This window comes from Talpa occidentalis, unplaced genomic scaffold (genome assembly GCF_014898055.3).
Source record: "Talpa occidentalis isolate TD23 unplaced genomic scaffold, MPIMG_talOcc4v2.1 talOcc4.7, whole genome shotgun sequence".
Taxonomy (NCBI): domain Eukaryota; kingdom Metazoa; phylum Chordata; class Mammalia; order Eulipotyphla; family Talpidae; genus Talpa; species Talpa occidentalis.
The window spans coordinates 24,057,371-24,076,979 of NW_023605083.1; the positions used below are offsets into that span (position 1 = coordinate 24,057,371).

The following is a 19,609-nucleotide window of genomic DNA, read 5'->3' on the forward strand; positions in this document are numbered from 1 at the left end:
GGTTATTTTTTTTTAGATTTTTTTTATTTTAACATTTATCATTTTTTACATTTTTTAGACAATATTTGCTTCCCCCCACCCCCTCAGATTGAGTCCCCATAGAATTTCCTTCCCCAAGGCACCCGTGCACCATCACCACAGTCCCCTATTCACCTCCCTCCCTCCCACCCCTCTCCCTCCTCCTCCCCTGCAGTATGTCCCTGGTTTATAATTGTCCATTTTTGCTTTGTTGTGTTTTGTACTGTTATTATTTTTTTCTACACTGATGTCTTATTTGGTTCTCTAAATAAGAACTCTAAATTACATCATATGATGAATGGTTGAATACACTGGGGTTGCTCATTGAGTGACTATAGTGGGAGGAGGGGTGCAATAGCAGTTTTTCTATAATAAATGAAAGGTGGTCATAGGTAAGAGAGGCAATCTCCAAGGAACAAAATTAGGGATGAAAGTTATAGATATAGTTTAACTTGTATGAATAGAATAGGCTGGCTTAACAGGTGTTTCAAAGGCACAACAACCGTAATAGTAAAGCTATATAGAGAAGTATCAACTTAAAAATGTGTACCTGGATCAGGTAATCTTTACCATCCTTTTAAATCTTAAAAGATCAGGGTCTCCCTGGTGGTGCAAGAAGTTAAGCACCACACTATAAAGCAATCCGCAGCCTCTGCAGCATGAGTTCAAACCCCGGCCGGCCAGGGAGCAACATACATGGAACAGCAGACTTCTCCTGACTTGCTCGCTGCTCCCCTCAGCAGTGTATTTCAGTCAGTCTGCCTGTTCTGCTCCCCACTCTGTCTCTGGTGAATCCTCTCACCCCCAGTATCTCTGGCCCATAACCCAGTTCTTGTGTGCATAGATAGATAAATCTTTAAAAAAATAAAAATATAAAAAATAAATCTTAAAAGATCAGTTGAAAATTCATATCTAACTTTTTAAAATATTTTTTTACATCATTGTTCACTTTTAAATAATATTTCCTTCCCCCTACCCTATCAGGTGTAGTCCCCATGGAGTTTCCTTCACCAATGCACCTGTGCACCATCACCTCAGTCCCCTGTGCTCCTCCCTGCTTCCCTCCCTCCCTCTGATCCCTCTCCCTCCTTCTTCCCTGCAGTATGTCTCTGATTTATAATTGTCTGGTTTTTCTTTGTTGTGTTTTGTACTGTGATTGTTTTTTACACTGATGTTTTATTTGGTTCCACTATATTCCTGTTATAAGTGAAACCATCCAATATTTTTCTTTTTCCTTCTGGCTTATTTCACTGAGTATAATTCCTTCTAGCTCCATCCACGTTGCTGTGAACGGCATGAGTTTATCTTTTTTGATTGTTGAATAATATTCCATTGTGTATATATACCACATCTTCTTGATCCAGTCATCTATTTTTGGGCATTTGGGTTGTTTCCAAGTTTTACCTATTCTAAATAGTGCTGCAATAAACATAGGTGTACAGGTGTTCTTTTGAATCACTGTTTTTGTGTCCTTTGGGTAGATCTCCAGTAGTGGAATTGCCAGATCGTATGGTAGTTCCATTTTTAGTAGACTGAGGAACCTCCAGATAGCTTTCCACAATGGTTGGACCAGTTTGCACTCCCACCAGCAATGTAGAAGAGTTCCTTTTTCACCGCATCCTTGCCAACATTTATTGTTGCTTGTTTTTTTTTGTTATGTGCCATTCTTACTGGTGTAAGGTGGTATCTCAGTGTGATTTTGATTTGCATTTCCCTAATGATAAGGGATGTTGAACATTTTTTCATATGCCTGTTGGTCAAAATGGATAAAAGAACTGGACATAAGACCCGAAACCATAAAATATATAGAAGAAAATATAGGTAAAACACTACAAGACATACATCTCAGAAACATCTTTAAAGACTCATTACCCAGTGGAGTTTTTGGGATTCTCTATGTCTATTATCATATCATCTGCAAATAGTGATAGTTTGACTTCTTCTTTTCCTATTTGGATTCCTTGGATGTCTTTCTCTTGTCTTATTGCTCTGGCTAGGACTTCAAGTATTATATTGAAAAGCAGTGGTGAGAGTGGACATCCTTGTCTTGTTCCAGATCTTAATGGAATTGCTTTCAGCTTTTCACCATTGAGAATGATACTGGCTGTTGGCTTGTCATAGATGGCCTTTATGATGTTGAGGTATGTTCCTTGTATCCCAAGAATTTCAAGGGCTTTTATCATGAATTGGTGTTGCACTTTGTTGAAAGCTTTCTCGGCATCTATTGATATTATCATATGGTTTTTATATTTCTTTTTGTTGATGTGTTGGATAACATTGATTGATTTTCGGATGTTGAACCATCCTTGTGTTCCTGGAATGAATCCTACTTGGTCATGGTGAATTATCTTATGGATACATTGTTGGATTCTGATAACTAAAATTTTATTGAGGATTTTTGCATCAGTGTTCATTAAGGAGATTGGCCTGTAGTTTTCTTTTTTTGTGTTGTCCTTGTTTGGTTTTGGTATAAGTGTAATGTCAGCTTCATAGAATGTGTTTGGTAAAGTGGCAGGATACAAAATCAACATGCAAAAATCAGTAGCCTTCCTATACACCAACAATAAATCTGAAGAAGAAGATATTTTTAAAAAAATCCCTTTTACTATCAAAACAAAAAAAATCAAATACTTGGGAATAAATGTAACAAAAGAGGTAAAGGACCTATACAAAGAAAACTATAAAACACTGTTAAAAGAAATAGAAGAAGACACAAAGAAATGGAAAGACATCCCCTGCTCATGGATTGGAAGAATAAACATTATTAAAATGGCCATCCTACCAAAAGCAATATACGGATTCAATGCTATTCCAATAAAAATTTCAATGTCATTCTTCAAAGAAATAGAACAATTATTGATGAAATTCATATGGAACCACAAAAAAAACCCGAATAGCCAAAGCTCTCCTGAAAAAAAAAGAAGGGAATGGAGACATCACACTCCCAGACTTGAAATTTTACTACAAAGCCATAATCATCAAAACTGCATGGTATTGGAACAAGGACAGACACACAGACCAATGGAATTGAATAGAAAATCCAGAAATAAACCCACAGATTTATGGTCAACTAATCTTGGACAAAGGAGAAAAGAATATGCATTGGAGCAAAGAAAGTTTGTTCAATAAATGGTGGTGGGAAACCTGTGTCGCTACATGCAAAGGAATGAAGCTTGACTACTACCTAACACCATGCACAAAAAACAACTCAAAACGGTTTAAAGAACTAGACATAAGACCTGAAACCATAAAATACATAGAAGGAAATATAGGCGAAACACTACATGATATGCACATCAAAGACATCTTTACAGACACATCACCCAAAGCAGTAATAGTGAAGGCAAAGATAAACAGCTGGGACTACATCAAATTAAAGAGCTTCTGCACAGCAAAAGAGACAATAACAAAAACAAAGAGAAACCCCACCAACTGGGAGAACATTTTTGCACCCAACACTAATGATAAAGGACTGATCACAAAAATCTACAAAGAGCTGATGAGACTCAACAAAAACAAAGAAAATAATCCAGTCAAAAAATGGGCAGAAGAGCTAAAAAGAAATTTCTCTGAAGAGGAAATGCAAATGGCCAACAGGCATATGAAAAAATGTTCAACATCACTTGTAATCAGGGAAATGCAAATCAAAACTACAATGAGATACCATCTCACACCAGTGAGAATGGCACATATTAAAAAAACTAGCAACAACAAATGTTGACGAGGTTGTGGAGAAAAAGGAACTCTCCTGCACTGTTGGTGGGAGTGCAAACTGGTCCAACCACTATGGAGAGCTGTGTGGAGATTTTTTGACCTACCAAACATAGAGCTTCCATATGATCCAGCAATTCCACTCCTAGGTATTTACCCAAAGGACACAGAAACATCAATTCCAAAGAGCACCCGCACCCCTATGTTTATAGCAGCACTGTTTACAATAGCTAAGCTTTGGAAACAACCCAAATGCCCAAAAATAGATGACTGGATCAAGAAGATGTGGTACATATACACCATGGAATATTACTCAGCATTCAAAAAAGATAAACACATGCAATTTACAGCATCATGGATGGCACTGGAAGGGATCATGCTCAGCAAAATAAGCCAGAAAGAAAAAGAAAAATACCGGATGGTCTCACTCATAGCAGGAATCTAGAAAACTTAAATAAGGGACCAGGAAAAAGAATAACTGTAAGAAAGAAAATATCAAAATCAACAAATCACTATGAACAAGAGACACTGTATGGGGGGTGGGGGGGGGGAAAGCAGGGCTTGGGGTAAAAATAAGGGGGTTGTAATTGTATGGGGAATATAAAAATAAAATTTAAATTAAAAAAAAAAAGACATCACCCAAAGCAGTGATAGTGAAGGCAAAGATAAACACCTGGGATTACATCAAACTGAAAAGTTTCTGCACAGCAAGAGACATTAACCAAAACAGAGAGACACCCCACTGACTGGGAAAAAATCTTTGCACTCCATCCAACTGATAAGGGACTGATCACAATGATATACAAAGAACTCACTCAGCTCAACAAAAACAAAATAAACAATCCAGTCAAGAAATGGGCAGAAGAACTCAAGAGACATTTCTCTAATCTGGTTGTTATTTTTAAAGGAAAACTCTGGCAACTGTATAGTTAACAGACTAAGAGAGCAAGATGGAAAAAGGGAAACTACATAAGGAGTTGCTGCAGTCATCAAGTGAATGGTGTTGGTTGCTTGGATCAAGGTGAAAAAATGGAGTATAACCAATGTAATTGGGTCAGTATGAAGAAGCAACGAGGGGATCTATTTAATTCCCTAAATTCTTAACATCAAATAACAAGATGTTCATTTTTCATCCAGAGATAAATATTATTCAACACTTAACTGTAGGAGGGAATTATCATGTGTATATTTCCACAAAGTTCATGGAGCAAGGTAATGGAAAGTATCTTTAGGGCTGGTATTGGGTTAGGGGTAGAATGGGTATGTATAGCAAAGATTTAAGGGTCCAGAAGATCTTCCAGGGCCCAGCTCTATTGTAGGTCAACATAAATTTCTGTTTAAATCTTTTACACAGTCTACTCTTGTTAGAGTGCCAGAAAAAAAATGTTACTGTAGTGTTTTAACTGGAGCCAGGCCCACTTTCAGGGAATACTCCCTGGGGTTCTTAAACAATATTTCTTACAAAATGCTAGACACCCTTCCTGTTACAGGCAAAGACATAAAGTGAAATTGTAATTCTGAAATTGACATGGTACAGGAATAGAACTTGGAGAGGATAGAGTGGATCAAGTCCAAGCTTTGTAGTCATGCACCTTCTGGGTAAATCTGCAGCACTCTAGAGCTACAAGGCAACAAGTAGAAATTGGGGCTGCAGGTGAGGGGTTTTTTTTTTCCTTACAGTGTTACTGCGATATAATTGTCATCCAATAAATTGCAAATAATGTGTGTATGTTGACCAACTTTGACATATGCATGTGCCAAAATCAAGACAATGAACATATCCATCATCCCCAAAGTTTCCTAGTTCCTCTTGGTAATCCCTTCTTTCTCACTATTCTTTGATCTGATTTCTGTTAACATAGATTAATTTCTGTTTCCTATAATATGTTCAGAGATCTTTTTTTGAGTGCAGCTCTTCTTTCTTTGGTACTTTATTTTGAAAATCCTAGTCACCAAACTCTCCTTGGAATCTTACCTTTATCTCCTCAACTGACAGAGGGAGTGTCCAGGGTTCTTGATCCCTGCACAGTGGCCTGGAATCTCTCAAGGTTCTCAGTGAGCTGAGAAAATCATACGTTGCATCTCATGTGTTTCCCTCTCTCAAGAATAACTGTCTTTTATTGCCTGATTCTGGTGTCTTGAAAACTTTTGTTTTCTGCATTTTGTCCCATTGTTTGTATGTTCAGATAATGCAGGTGGAAAATAACTGTCTGTTACTCCATTTTGGCCAGATGCAGAACTCACTGGTGAAGTTTTGAAGTGAAAGAATTCTATTTACTGACTGAAAGGAGATTCAAAGGTTGTAAATTCTTATAGCATTATTAAAATTACTAGATTATGGAAGCAGCCTAAGTGCCCACTGATGGGGGATTGGATAAAGATGTGGTCCATACTCACAATATGGTAGTTGCAATATCATTGCAATACTTAGCTATGAGGAAAAATGAAATCTTACCATTTGTTCCCAGCAAAATGGAAGGAACCCAAGGGGATTATCCAAAGTCAAGTCAGGATGATAAAGGCAAATATTGAACAATTGAACAGAAAAAAAAGTAATACAAGGAAACAAAACTGATGAACTGTTAAAGCAAAACATTATAAAATAATGGACATTGAAAACCGATAACTGAATTCAGGTTACTGAAGTTGAGAGGGAAGAAAGAGGATGGGAGAAGGGTCAAGTGGGTATAAGGGATGGTGGGGCGGGTGGAGAATCCAAGGTCTCCATTCTATGGTTAAAATAAAAGGTATTATAGATTTTGAGGTGTTGGTAGCAGATTTGGAATTTTGTTTGGGAATTATAGAGCTTGCCTTGTATATTTTCCCCCTGTGCCTGGAAATTGGTTGCAGTAATATCAGTGGTCAGGAACACTTATAATCTCCCTATTTGATATTATAAGTTTAAATTAAAGCAGTTAAGTTTAGCCAACTCAGTCAATTCTTTTAAAATGCAAATTCCCTTGGGAGTTAGTGTCTAATAACTTGTTACTAACAACTTAATAGCTACCGATTATTGGGAGTGGCTACGTGCCAGGCACTTTGCTGAACATTCTGCATCCACTGATTCATTTAATCCTAATTTTGATCCACTGAGGTAACTGAGTTTAAACAGAATGGCAGAGAAACTTCCTCTGGAAGTTTCTAATCCAGCAGAGTGAATGAAGGGATTAGAATCTAGATTTAGATGGCACCAACCTCTTGCTATTCAAAGTGTGGCCCACAGACCAGCAGCATTATTTGAAATTTGGGTTCTACTCTTTGCCTACTTTGTCCAGCCCTGAGTTATACAAGGTTCCTACTTGATCTGATAGTCAAGTTCAGAAACCCTGCTCCAATCCATGCTCGGCCTGTTCTCCCCATCAACTGGAAGGAAGGACTTAGAGAAAATTGAGGTAGACAGGCAGGCAGGATAATCTGAGGACTTGGAACACCATCTTCATGGTTCAGGCCAGAGTGGGGTACCCTGGTGTACGTGCTGAAGAATAGAGATGGAAAAACAGCGAAGATGCAGAGTACTTAGTATGCCAGGAACCATTCTAAAGGATGTTGCAATATCGTCTTCTTATCACTTAATCCTCCCAACAAATCTATTAGGTTTGTCCTCATTTTATAATGTCACATTTTATAATGTCACCTTGGATGATGTGGCTCCAGAGCAGGAGCTCTGGATGAGCCTATCTCACCGAGAAAGCATCATGAACCTGGGCAGAAGAGGGGAGAAGGCTTGGAACAGGAACAGGAGGAGAGGCACAGAAGACAAGAGCTTGCTCCTTTGCCAAGGGCAAAGCTGAGCACACTTACAGAATCCCAGAGTGTGCCAGGATCTTTAAATTATCTAAAATAGCATATTTCTTGCCCATGTCTGAAACTCAATGTGTTATATTTGCAGGTAAGCATAATTAAATAGTGCTGAAGATTTCTTGTCTATTAAAAGAAGTGATGAAGCAATAGAGAGTAATAATTTTGGATATACAATGTTCTGCTAATTCTGTGGTGAGCAGAGAGAAAACAACATACTCAGAGGCTATTTCTGTGTAGTATAAAGCAAAGAGATAAAAATGAGAGAGCTGCTGGCCTGCATTAAAAGGATAAAGGGTTGCTGATTGGTATTTCCTTTTAGGCTTTATAGGGCTTTAAATTTAAAAGGACACTGCTGCTTGCTAACATTGGTAAGGCTTATCCTTTATGTGGAGTAGCTTAATTGTACGCATGCTTATTTGCTAGGTTTACTGAGATATATTTAGATACAATCTATAGCCCCTCCTTCTAGAAGAAAAAAATACAAAAGCACAAGTCAGCTGACTTTGGGGGCACAATTCAAGGCCTATATCTTTTATTGTACATCGCTTTAGTTAATTAGCTTTCAAATTATGATTTATTCTAAATTGTTAACTATAAATCCTTACCTAAAGACTGCGTTGAGGTGACATGTTACTCTAGAATAACAGGGGTTTGATTCTCTGCTGTAGCTCTGAGAGTTAGTCTGTTCAAAAGAACCACTGTTTCTGTGCTTTGCTTTCCCATACCAACTTGGACTATATTCCATAATCCAAGACACCCACAGCACTTGCCTGTCAACCAGGAAATACCACCAGTCAGTTCCATTCTCAGAAATCGCCCATCTCATATTGTTTTCTACCTTGTTTCACCTTGTTCTGTTTCTACCTAGTCTTGGTTTTTGCTTCCCACTTCCTTGTTCTTTAGCTGAACCATTCCCTTTTCGACTTGCAGATTATTAGACCTTTTTTCCAAGTACCTGTGTCATCCTATATCACTAGCCTTAACTCAAACTTCTGGCTCCTCCCAGTCATGCCATGGATTAGATACCTGCTCACCCAGTTTCAGCCCCTTGAAAGCTAAACATTGGAATTTGCCTTCCAGACAAGTGCCTTCACTTTATAGTGTGTTTAGAACATATAGACAAGGGACAAACAGCTGTGTTCAACCCTTGACCCTGCTGCATGTGAGAAAATGGGCAGTGAGAAGAGCTTTGACTATCATCCTCCTTTGGGTTCAGCCTCTCTTGCTTCCTTCTTTCTTGAATCAAGAAATTTTGATGACATTGTGCACTTTTATTCCCTGATCTGAGTCCCATTCTCACAGTAACTTACCTTTACTGGATAAAAAATATCTGATCTGTCACAGTTGAGCATGAATTTCTTGAAAAGATATTAGTGGATTATGCTTCCCCCCTTCTCAAAGTAGTATGGCTGTCTTAATAAGCCATCTGAGGGAGATCCTCTAACTTAGGTATGAAGGTGCCTTCTGGGAATAAGTGGGATATAAGTAAATTCAAAAGGAAAAGTAACTATAGCAATATCACTCTGCTGTTAGGAAGGACTGATATTAAGCAAACTGCCTTGATGGTCTGCTGAGCTCTTGCAGATCCCTTTGCCCTGGGAGTAAAGATGCTAGTACAGAGATTGTATTTCTTCAGTCCCTTTGCAGTCACTTTGGGAGGAGGGATCACCTGACTAAGTTTGGAATAGTAGAATACTTGAAGAAATATTGTGTTCAAATACGGTGACTTGCAAATTAAGGTAAGCTTGTGACTCCAGACTTGGTTTCTATCTGCCACATCCTATGGCCAGCAACCAAACTTTGACTACCAGATAAAAATACCACCCAAGGAGATAGTTTAGTCCCAAGACAAAAAAGAACCTGGGTCCCCGAATCATTTCATAAAGTAGAACTGCCCCACCAGCCTGTACTGGCTAGACTGTTACATAACAAATAAATTTTGTTATTATATAAGTCATTAACCCAAACTATTTGGGGGTACTTTTTGTTATAGCAGTCTACAGTTACCCTAACGAACATACCCAGCTATGGGGGAAATAATATCTGAGTCATTACCATAAGGAAGTAGGATTTGGAAGTCTGAGTTCTAGATATTTGGCATTGGAAAATTTCCAAATTTCCATCTTCCCTAGGAAGGTGAAATGATTTATGGATGGGACCCTTGACATCTTTAAAATTGGTCTTCGTAGTTTTCATGTTTATCAGATCACCATATGGGTTTTCAAATACAGATTGCTATGCAATACTCTGTGAGTTTTTGATTCAGGAATTCTGGGGAGGGCCCAAGTACTTGCATTTCTAACAAGCTACCAACTGATGCTGATGTTGCTGGTTTGGGCACCACTCTGAGATCCTCTGAACACTCTTCAATCTTTCTCTTACAACATACAGAAGACACCTTTAGCCAACATTGGTTTGAAGGAGCATTGTAGGAGGCACTATGGAGGCTTGACCCCATAACCTAAGGCCCACCTGTGAATTCTCCTATATCTCTGATGGACAGTTTCTGCACATACTGACAACTTCCTACCCAAACCCTGAGTCTCTTCGTTTCTCCACCTGAGAACTCTCTTAAACACAAGGGCATCATGTTAGCCTGCCTGTACAGCAGTACAGAATGGTAGGGATTTGTTGCTCCCAATGGAAATCCTTCACCAACAAAGGATGCTGTTGGTGCATAAATATTCAAACTGCCCTGCCTTGAGAGGGACAGTTCTGAAGCAGGTTCTTCTCTCTCTTTTTTTAAGATTTACTTTTAATTATTTATACAGGAACTGGGATATAGGCCAGAGGTATGGTGGGGCGGGGGGGTGAGAGGGTTCACCAGAGACAGAGTGAGGAGCAAAATAGGCAGATCTACTGAAATACACTGCTGAGGGGCGCACTGGGTGGGGCAGGAGAGGTCTGCTGTGCCATGTGGGTTAGCTCCATGGCTGGGGATCAAACTCAGACCACAGTGGCTGGCAATAGCTTGATAGCACTGAGATTTTAACCACTGTGCTACCAGGGAGGCCCCTGAAGTAGGTTCTTCTTGATAGATCAGAGGATCCTGGAAGGGTCAAGCCTCAGTTGTTTAAAAAAACCCAACATTCCACGTATTGTCTTTTCTTTGTTAATTGTCTCATTTTCCCTACTCTCTTATTCCAGCTTCAGAATCATATCCAAATAACTACCTTTACCCAGGATCTCCTACCAAGATGTGCTTTGGGTTGGGAGGGTCCAACTAGATTCTTCTTTCTCATTCTGCTGTCTGGGCACCCATACGTCATGCAACCACTCTAGGTTGGATACAGAGATTCATTGGAACTATCCATCACTGGATATGTTTGGTTTTTTAATTACTAAAGGGTCTGGACCACATTTCAGTAGGAACAAATAAGAGTCCATGAGTAGCATTCACTGACTTAAAAGCACACTCTCTGGAGCTACCCTACTTGGTTCAACCCCCTGATAAGCCATTTACGGACTGACATGCTGGTCAAATTATTGTGTCTTTGTGCCTTAGTTTCCTTGTTTATAAATCCAGGGCAATAATAGTTCCCACCATACAGGGTTTGATGATTAAATGAGTTAAAAAGTTACATGAAAAGTTCTCAGAACAGTGCCTATACATAGTAAGCTCAACAAATGTTAGCTTGTTATCACATTTCTGGGGCAGGGACTCTAGAATAATGGGGGAGGAGGCTTCTAATCCTTTTCCAACCCTGATGTACCTTCTCTTCATGTCAGGAACAGAACAGCCATCTCTCTGCCACTTGCTAGAGCAGACAGCTGGCACAGAGCTATGTGTTCTCTAATTGTTTAATGCTTTCGGAAAAGTGAAATGACTCTCTCTTGTCCTTCTGTTAGCCTGTTTTCTGTGTTGATTTTGGTAAATTACCAGTTGAAAAAAAATGTAAAGTCTATGGATACAATAAAGGACAATCTTTATCATTCAAAATCATTAGTAATGAAAGGTTTCTAATACAGTTTCTGCTGTTCCCTACCCATAGCATGTGATCAAATGAAAATGCCATTTTCTTTTAAAAATACTTTTAATACAAACAATGCATTATTTCTGTAGAAACATTTGAGGGGGAAAATAAAAAGATCATCCATAATAACCTACTTCCTTTTATGTATGTATGTTTGAAAGATAGATCGCTATATGAGGTACTCAAAAATATCAAATTGTAAGATACATGTTGTTTTATAACATTGTTTCACTGAATATAGCATGAACAATATTCTTTCTTTAAATGTTCTTCACAGCATTATTTGATTTTTCTCTAACTTCATTCTCAGAAGATGACTTATCTTGAAATCAAAAGGGTGTCTTATTATCAAACTAATATCTGAAAGGAGAGAGAAGCAAGAGATAAAGAAATCACTATAGATAAATGTTCCCACAAAACTTAAAGGAATTAGCTGAAAATAGCCAAGAGGGAAATAGTCCCATGTTTTTTTAGTGAAACTGGGATCACCAAACCTTTTCCTAATTCTGGTTTTTAAAAAAGTGATTAAAGGTATTTTTTTAATTCCCTCTCTTGGCCCCAACATGCCCATGAAAAGAGTTACCAAAAACAGGTTCAACTAGACATTGATGACCAGGGAGAGTTTTCAAGTTGATTAGCTACAGTATCAACTGAATTGTAAGCTATGAAATAATTCTGATTTCAATTGTGGGGAACGGGGAGGAGGCAAAAAGTAAGGAATGAACCACTAGTTTGTTCTTGCATATAAAGACCATGAATACGATGAATGCGAGGTAATTATACAGAGTACATTCCTTTGTGGAACGAGAGAGGAGGGATTATTCTTTTCTCTTTCGGGTACATGATGTAGCGAACACAAGAAATTAACAGACTCTTCCTTCACTCTCTAATGACAGAGACATACTGTTCCACCTGCCTCTCAGAGAGGGACACTGCTTATATTCTTCCTTCAGGAGCTGTGGAAAATCAATGGCAATATACTACCAGCCCCAAACAGTGTAACCCAAAATTAATTTTGAACATCTCTAGTTAGTTCCTAACTCAGAAAAATGTCCTAACACATTATATAGAAGTTTTAATGGAAAAGTATTAGGGATAGAAATAGATTAAAGAGGGTCTCCCCAGTGGCGCAGCGGTTGAGCACTGGGTTGCGAAGCTGCCTGCAGCCTCTGCAGCGCCAGTTCGATCCCCGGCTGCCGGTTGAGGGTCCCACATGGCGCTGCAGACCTCTCCTGCCGCCCGCTGCTCCCCTCAGCAGTGTACTTCGGTCCTTCTGCCTGATCTGCTCTCCGCTCTGTCACTGGTGAATTCTCTCACCCTCCTGCACTTCTGACTGTACCCCAGTGCTTGTATAAATAAATAAATAAATCTTTAAAAAAAAAAAAGAAATAGATTAAAGAATTCTAAGTCCATCTTTCAGTAGTGGCTCCTCTAAACTGATTCAACAATTATTTAACCTTAAGTAGTTCTTTGAAGAACTTGGAAAGGGAGACCCCATTAATGTAAAATCCTTTTCATATCATTCCAGTTGGCAAGTAAGCGAGAATACATACTCGGAAAGATCAAGGTGATTGGAGGGAATGGTGGTCCCCTTCCCTGTCCAGCCAAACTGTCTGATTGTGGAATTTACAGTAAAATCAAGGTAGGCAGAGGAACTTGGAATCATGTGGTGGGGGGGGAGGGAGTAATACTGAGAACTTTGAAACAGAGACTTTGATTTGCATGTGGAAACAATTGGAGGTGTCTCTAATATCTTTTAAAAATGATGACACGATCCAAGTGGTAGGAAAGAGGGGAAATCTTGTTTTAACGTACTTTGTTCAAGTATGTTACCACTACTAATGGATAGTGGTGGGTGAATTTTTAATTTTTTTTAAAAACATGCTTTGTAAACGATGTAGAGCTCGAATGTGAACAGAGAAGATGAAAGAACTTGATAAGTTGTTGGTGAGTGGAAAAAGAGTGTGGGCAGAGGAGAAAGTTAAAAAGTACCTTAGAAATGAAATAAGACCCAGCACTTGCTAAGGATCCAAATATGTGAATTGAGCAATAGAATGATAAAAGACAGTCTTAAGCCTCGTTGATTTGGGCCTGAAAGGAGACATATATTCTTAGAACTGGGAGGAGAAGAAAGAGGAAATCTTTAGAATTACTAAACAAGATGAGGGGAAATTAAGAAATGGTGTGATTTTTAGTAAGCTGGGGAGCTCAAGTCAAAATCCTTGTGATGGTAGAATTTGAACTCACCACTAAATTGAGAGATAACAAATACATAGTTTTATTCTAGAAAAAGCAGAGGAATAGAGAAAAGCATTGATGCATACCTCTTTACATTAATTTTCTTCTCTTCAACCATAGAAAACAGAGGAGAGAGAACTGACTTCCTGGATTGTTAATGGTAGATCTAGGCTGGTGCACTAAAACGGAAGCATTAAGTAAAGGTAAGTATCTGCCACACATGTTTTATTCAAACAATTGTTGGATAAAAGAGAGTGAATCTACATAGGCCTGGAAATGGACTTTAGTAAAAGCAAGTGTCTGCATTTTACAAGTGTTTGAATTTCTCACTTCTCAAATTTTGTCTCAGACAAATTTGTGAAACCCTTTCATGTGCTAACACCCCAAAGCAAACCTTAACAAGGCAAAGACAAGCTTTGCTTAAGCAAAATAGCATGAATGTCTTGAAAACAGATGCAAAAACAGGACCTAAAGTATTAACTTAGGCAAATTTTCTTCTTTCCTGTTATTTGATTTGTATATAAATAACAATGCACCACTTATTCAATCTTGTCTTCAGTCCCTAAAGACAAATCCCCTTTAATTTTTTTCCCCTGGAGGAAGTAAACTATGATTGGGTCCAGATAATATGTAAATGGAGGTTCAGTCAAGTCTATACATCACTAGAGGATTGACTGACACCTGAGTCAACTGTAGGGTTTTGAAGCCAGTGATGAACAGCACCAGGCTTTTGGCTCTCTTTGGCATTAGAAGCCATACTGGGGAACTGAACACAACCACATTATTAAAATTACTATTGTCTACTTCACTCTTATGTAGAATGGATAAGACCTCAAGGTCATTTCACCATATTATCATCACTGAGATCACAATTAATTTTCATGAAAGGATCATTAAGTAAATAGCATTGATTATTTACTGTGACCAACTATTGAAAGCTTAGTTTGGATCCACTTAACTGTTTGGAATTGACCATTTGATAGAGACTTATAACAATTTAATTAAATTTAAAATATAGGCAATTGACCACACTGTTAAAAAGTGCAATGTTTAATTGAATTGAATTGACAGGTTGTTTGGCTGAAAATATCCACAATGAGTCATATGGGTAGTATCTCACAGCTACAAACAAGAGTTAACCATGACCTCATAGAGCCTCCAACTTACTGTGCTGTGATCTCTGCTTAATCAAGGGAATCCTCCAGTCAGGAAGAAATGTATAGAGAAACGGACTCTACTGGGGTTTGAATGTAAGGAGTAAAGTGACTGAGAGGTGGATTCCGGGTGTCTAAAACAAAAAGAAAGGGGACAAGTCTGGGAAACACACTCAGAAATGAGGCAGTTGTTTTCTCTCCTATAAATACCCACCTTCTTCCTTTCTCTGTCCAGATGATTCCCATTACTTGCTTAAAATTCAGCTAATATTACCTTTTAGGACATTCTTCCTGATCCTTCAGTGCTAGCTCTGTGCTCCCACAGCACCTTGGCCTGCCTCCACAAGATCTGTTCACTAGGGACCATTGTCTTTTTCCTCACCTATCCTGCTAGGTTGTTTGTTTTCTCAGTCATTCATGTTCTAAATCTGAGACTGTGAATCTGTTATAGGACAGGGAGAGGGGCAGCCCAAACCCCGCAAACCTGCCTATTCTAAATGGGTTCTGCCATCCGCCGCATCAACACAAAACATAGGAGACTTTAATGGGAAGGATCTTTAATAAAACTAGGAAACAATACAGGTAAGGCAAAGAGTCTAGTTTCTAAATGAAGCACCCAAAGTTACCCGTCCCCTCGTGGGTAAAAGTCCATCCATATGGGATCGGCCCAGAACAAGGCCCCAAAGCCTGCTAAAAGTCTAAAGCATCTTCCAGTGGGGACCCACAGCAAAGGGTCACAAACAACCGGACAAGCCCGGAAGGAAAAGAGCAAAATCAACATCAAGATAAAAGCTGCCATTGTCACCTCCCCACGGGTCTCACCCACATCTGTGTCACCCAGTCCACGACCAAAAAACAAGCGCAGTTTCTTCACGTGTCTCTAGGCTCCATGTGCCTCCTCCAGGTCTCCTGGCTCCATCCTGCTTCCTTCCTTCCTCAGTCTCTTCTCCAGCTTCTCCTCTTCCTGCTCAGCTCCACCCTCCCTTGGGTGGGGCAGGGAACCTCCCCCTTTCCTGGGGACCACCCTGTTACAATCCCCCCTTTTAATTTTTATTCCACCATATCTATGGTGGCACAATCTCAGGGTGTAGTCTTAGGAGACAGTCTTTTTTAGGGTTACAATGTGTGTAAGAGAAGCAACAATTAGTCAGCAGCATTGTCTATGAATGTCCAATATGACAGTTTTCCATTCTGAAAAATAGTCTATTATACAAGCCAAAAGAAAAAAAAATTGGAGCGTTAGCTAAAACAAGACAGCAAATATATCAAAATCACAGGGAAAAAACCTGTTACAAGTCTACAGACTCTCCAAACCTATAGACTAAGGGCAGGACAATACAGGTAACAAACCCATATTCATGAGGCTTACAATTCTAGTGGGAGAGACAGGAAATAAAATAAAGAAACAATAAAATAATTATAGACTGAAATGACTTATTTTAAATAAGGGAGTCTGGTAAAGGCTTCCCCAGAATATGACAATTAAGTTGAGACCTGTAACCTATAGATTAAGAAGGATATGTTTGTATTGGGGGGGATAGGGTTAGAGGGAGGAAAGGTGGTAGTTGGTAATGAACTGGAGAATTACAGGATATAGGAATAAATTAAAAGGGCCTGAAGTGGGAAAGACTGAAAGTTGTTTTAATCATTTGCTCTATAAATACTTGGAAAATGGAAAGTAAGAATGATTCCTAGACTGCTGGTGTTAGATAATGTGTGAGGAACCAGACTACTAACTAGGATGGGATGGCTACTGTACTGGTGCTGTGGTGAAATTCTCAGCACCCCTACAGAACTGTGACCCTCATACTGTAGCTTCAGGAAGTGTTGGCTTCTAAGTGCATACAGCTCTATGACTTTCTGAGACTTGCCCTTGCCCAAGTTTTTAACACCCTTCTTCAGACACAGCCCACAGCCAATGATTGATTCGTGCAGGGACACAAAGATCTAGCCACCTTAATTCAGGTTGAGATAATTCTGCAGGCCCCCTCAGCTCTGGAGTTTCCCTGGAATCAACTGAAGCCTTTATTGCAACTCCAATACAGTTCAACTTCTCCCTCCCCACCTTCCTGCTTCTATGAATTCTTCACAGGCCTTGAAAGCACTCCCTGACTAATCTCCTACATGCAGATCTTCATCTGAGAGACTGTTTTTTCAGCCATAAGTAATCAGTTGTGGTACTCTTTCCCCTGAGCCTGAGCATAGCCTCAGAATCCTTCCCAACACTTTTTCAGGCAGCTCCAGCCCAATGATTCAGAATGAGCACATGAGATGAAACCTGCTTGGTAAAATAGAATTACCTCAAATATACTGATACTCAAGGGGAAAGTAAGCTTAAAGTACATTATTTTTAAAAAAATAAAATGGTTTTGAAGAAAAAAAGAGAGCAGATTAATGCAGTGAACAAAGTTAGTTCTGACAGGCAGTTTCAGAATTATCAAAATGTCCTTTTTCTCCGGGTATCGTTTTGTCGTAGTATAGGGAAATGTTGATGGTAGTTTAGGGAAAAAGACAATTTAGCAAACCATATGCTGAACACAGTGTTTTCAGTAACAGCCACTGAATAATCAGAGAGGCATCATGCCCTGCTTCTAAGTCCTTCACCTTGCTCCTCTAAATGGAAACACAAGTGTCTGAAGATATTTGAAGCATGACAAACATTGGAGCGAGTACTGATGTAAAGCCCTGTAAAGAATTTCTATGCCTGATCATCTAACAGATGGCTCCCTACAAGAATCATTTTAATATTAAACAGACAATTCAGGCCTATGAAGAAATCTGCCATAAATCTGTAATTGAAAATATTAAAGAAAAAATCCATTCAAAAAGACTATAAATTTACAAGGATATTCTTATGCATCTCAGAGTTTATGTCCAAAGGAGAAATAGCCTTTTATTTTTTTGAGGGGACTTAATGTCTATAGATTTTTAAAAATTGTCTTAGATGAAAAGACGAAAAATTGTGTGTGTGTTACTTTATTTTATTGATCTTCTCATTTGATCATTCTCACTGAGTATCATCCTCACCCATAAAGTCCTAGAGACCCTCTGACTTCTCCTGTTCATTAACCCCATGTGGACCCTGGTCTTCTTGCCCAGCATGGATTCCCATTTTTGATGCCACCCTTTCTAGGACTCTGGTGGCCTCTGGTCATCTCACTTTCCCACCATCCCTGTTACTCCAATAGGGACCCTGAAGGTCAAGGTTTATGAGGACTCAGCTGTTTCCTAAGGTCCTCAAATTGCTGCTACTAAGATTTTAGTTCAGGGCCTCCCCTGGTGGCGCAGCGTTTGAGCACTGGGCTGCAAAGCTGCCTGCAGCCTCTGCAGCGCCAGTTCGATCCCCGGCTGCCGGCGAGGGTCCCACATGGCGCGCAGACCTCTCCTGCCATGCCCGCTGCTCCCCTCAGCAGTGTATTTCATCACTCTGCCTGTTCTGCTCCCCACTCTGGCTCTGGTGAATTCTCTCACCCTCCCGTGCTTCCGACTGTACCCCAGTGCTTGTATAAATAAATAAACAAATAAATAAATAATAAATCTTTAAAAAAAAAAGATTTTAGTTCAATAGTTAGACATGATTTAATCCAATCATATTTATTATTGTTACCTATTTTTCACTGCCACCCAGTATACCTCCTAACATCAATTCTTAGCTCTGAATGAGCTCTTATCTCACCGTTAACTTGTCTGCTTGCTTCAGTGAGCAAAGGGAGAGGAGACTTGTTCAACATCCCATTTCTAGACAGTGGCCATCACCTGATAATCTAGTCCAACAGCCTTTGCAGGCCTTTATGTACTTCTTACTTTGAGCACCAGGATTCTGTGTTAGTCTCTTAGATCAGTACCCTGGGAGTTTATGAGATCATTTTCAGAGGCAAATGGACAAACATAACAAAATTGAATGCATTGATATTTTAATATAATTTTTAGAGAAAAAATTAACTTATTAAAACCACAACTTCCTGGATTCTTTATTGTGGGGGAGAAGTGTGAGGAAAAACAAAATGAGTATACCTAAAGTTGATTTTGAAAACCCAGGGCAGAGGAAGAGAGGAAGCAAGAAACAAGGATACCGAATGCCAACTTGAGTTGAGTGAAATCAAAGGATACTTGATGGTCCACATAAAGAAACATTAAGGCAATCATCTGGACTCCACATGCATATGTAGCCAACAAATCAACAAATAGTACCTCCCTCCACACACACCGTTTCTTTCCCAGACCATAAACTCTTTCTTATTCCCCATTCTTCTCGATTCCAATCCTGTTGAGCTAGGCAACATCACCCCTTAGTCACTTTGGAGTTTTGAGTCAACTGGTTTTGTCTTCCTTGTGATTCTCCAATCCTTTACAGTGTCATGGCAACTTAAGGAATGTACTAGTGCTTTGTTGTTTTTCACTTTAATTTATTTTGGTTTATTTATATTTGATCAAAGGAGGAAACATCAGTGCAAATCAGGGGTGGTCAGCTCCAGGTGTCCCTTGCTTCCCAAATAGGAATTCTTTTGTTCCCATACATTGACATTTACAGACTCCCAAATCAACATGCCTTTCTTGACCCAAGTAGCCTTTCCTTTCTGGAGACGTTAATCATTCCTAGTACTGAATAGGGAGAGAAGTTAGGATCAAATTCTCATGTAATAAAATCTCTAAACTTTTTAGTTTAACAACTACAGTAAAGAGGATATACATATATATCCTCCTTACTATACG

At 39.2% G+C, this 19,609-nt stretch overlaps 1 protein-coding gene across 1 annotated transcript in view; it reads left to right on the forward strand.

Annotated features, from left to right (window-relative positions):
• Positions 1-13,891, forward strand: part of GLIS3 (GLIS family zinc finger 3) — a 654,971-nt gene extending 641,080 nt beyond the window's left edge. Inside the window, exons 14-15 of the transcript XR_008549586.1 lie at positions 13,033-13,146; positions 13,863-13,891. The gene's annotated coding sequence lies outside the window, so the exon portion shown is untranslated. The remainder of the gene's footprint in view (positions 1-13,032; positions 13,147-13,862) is intronic.
• Positions 13,892-19,609: the final 5,718 nt, after the last annotated feature.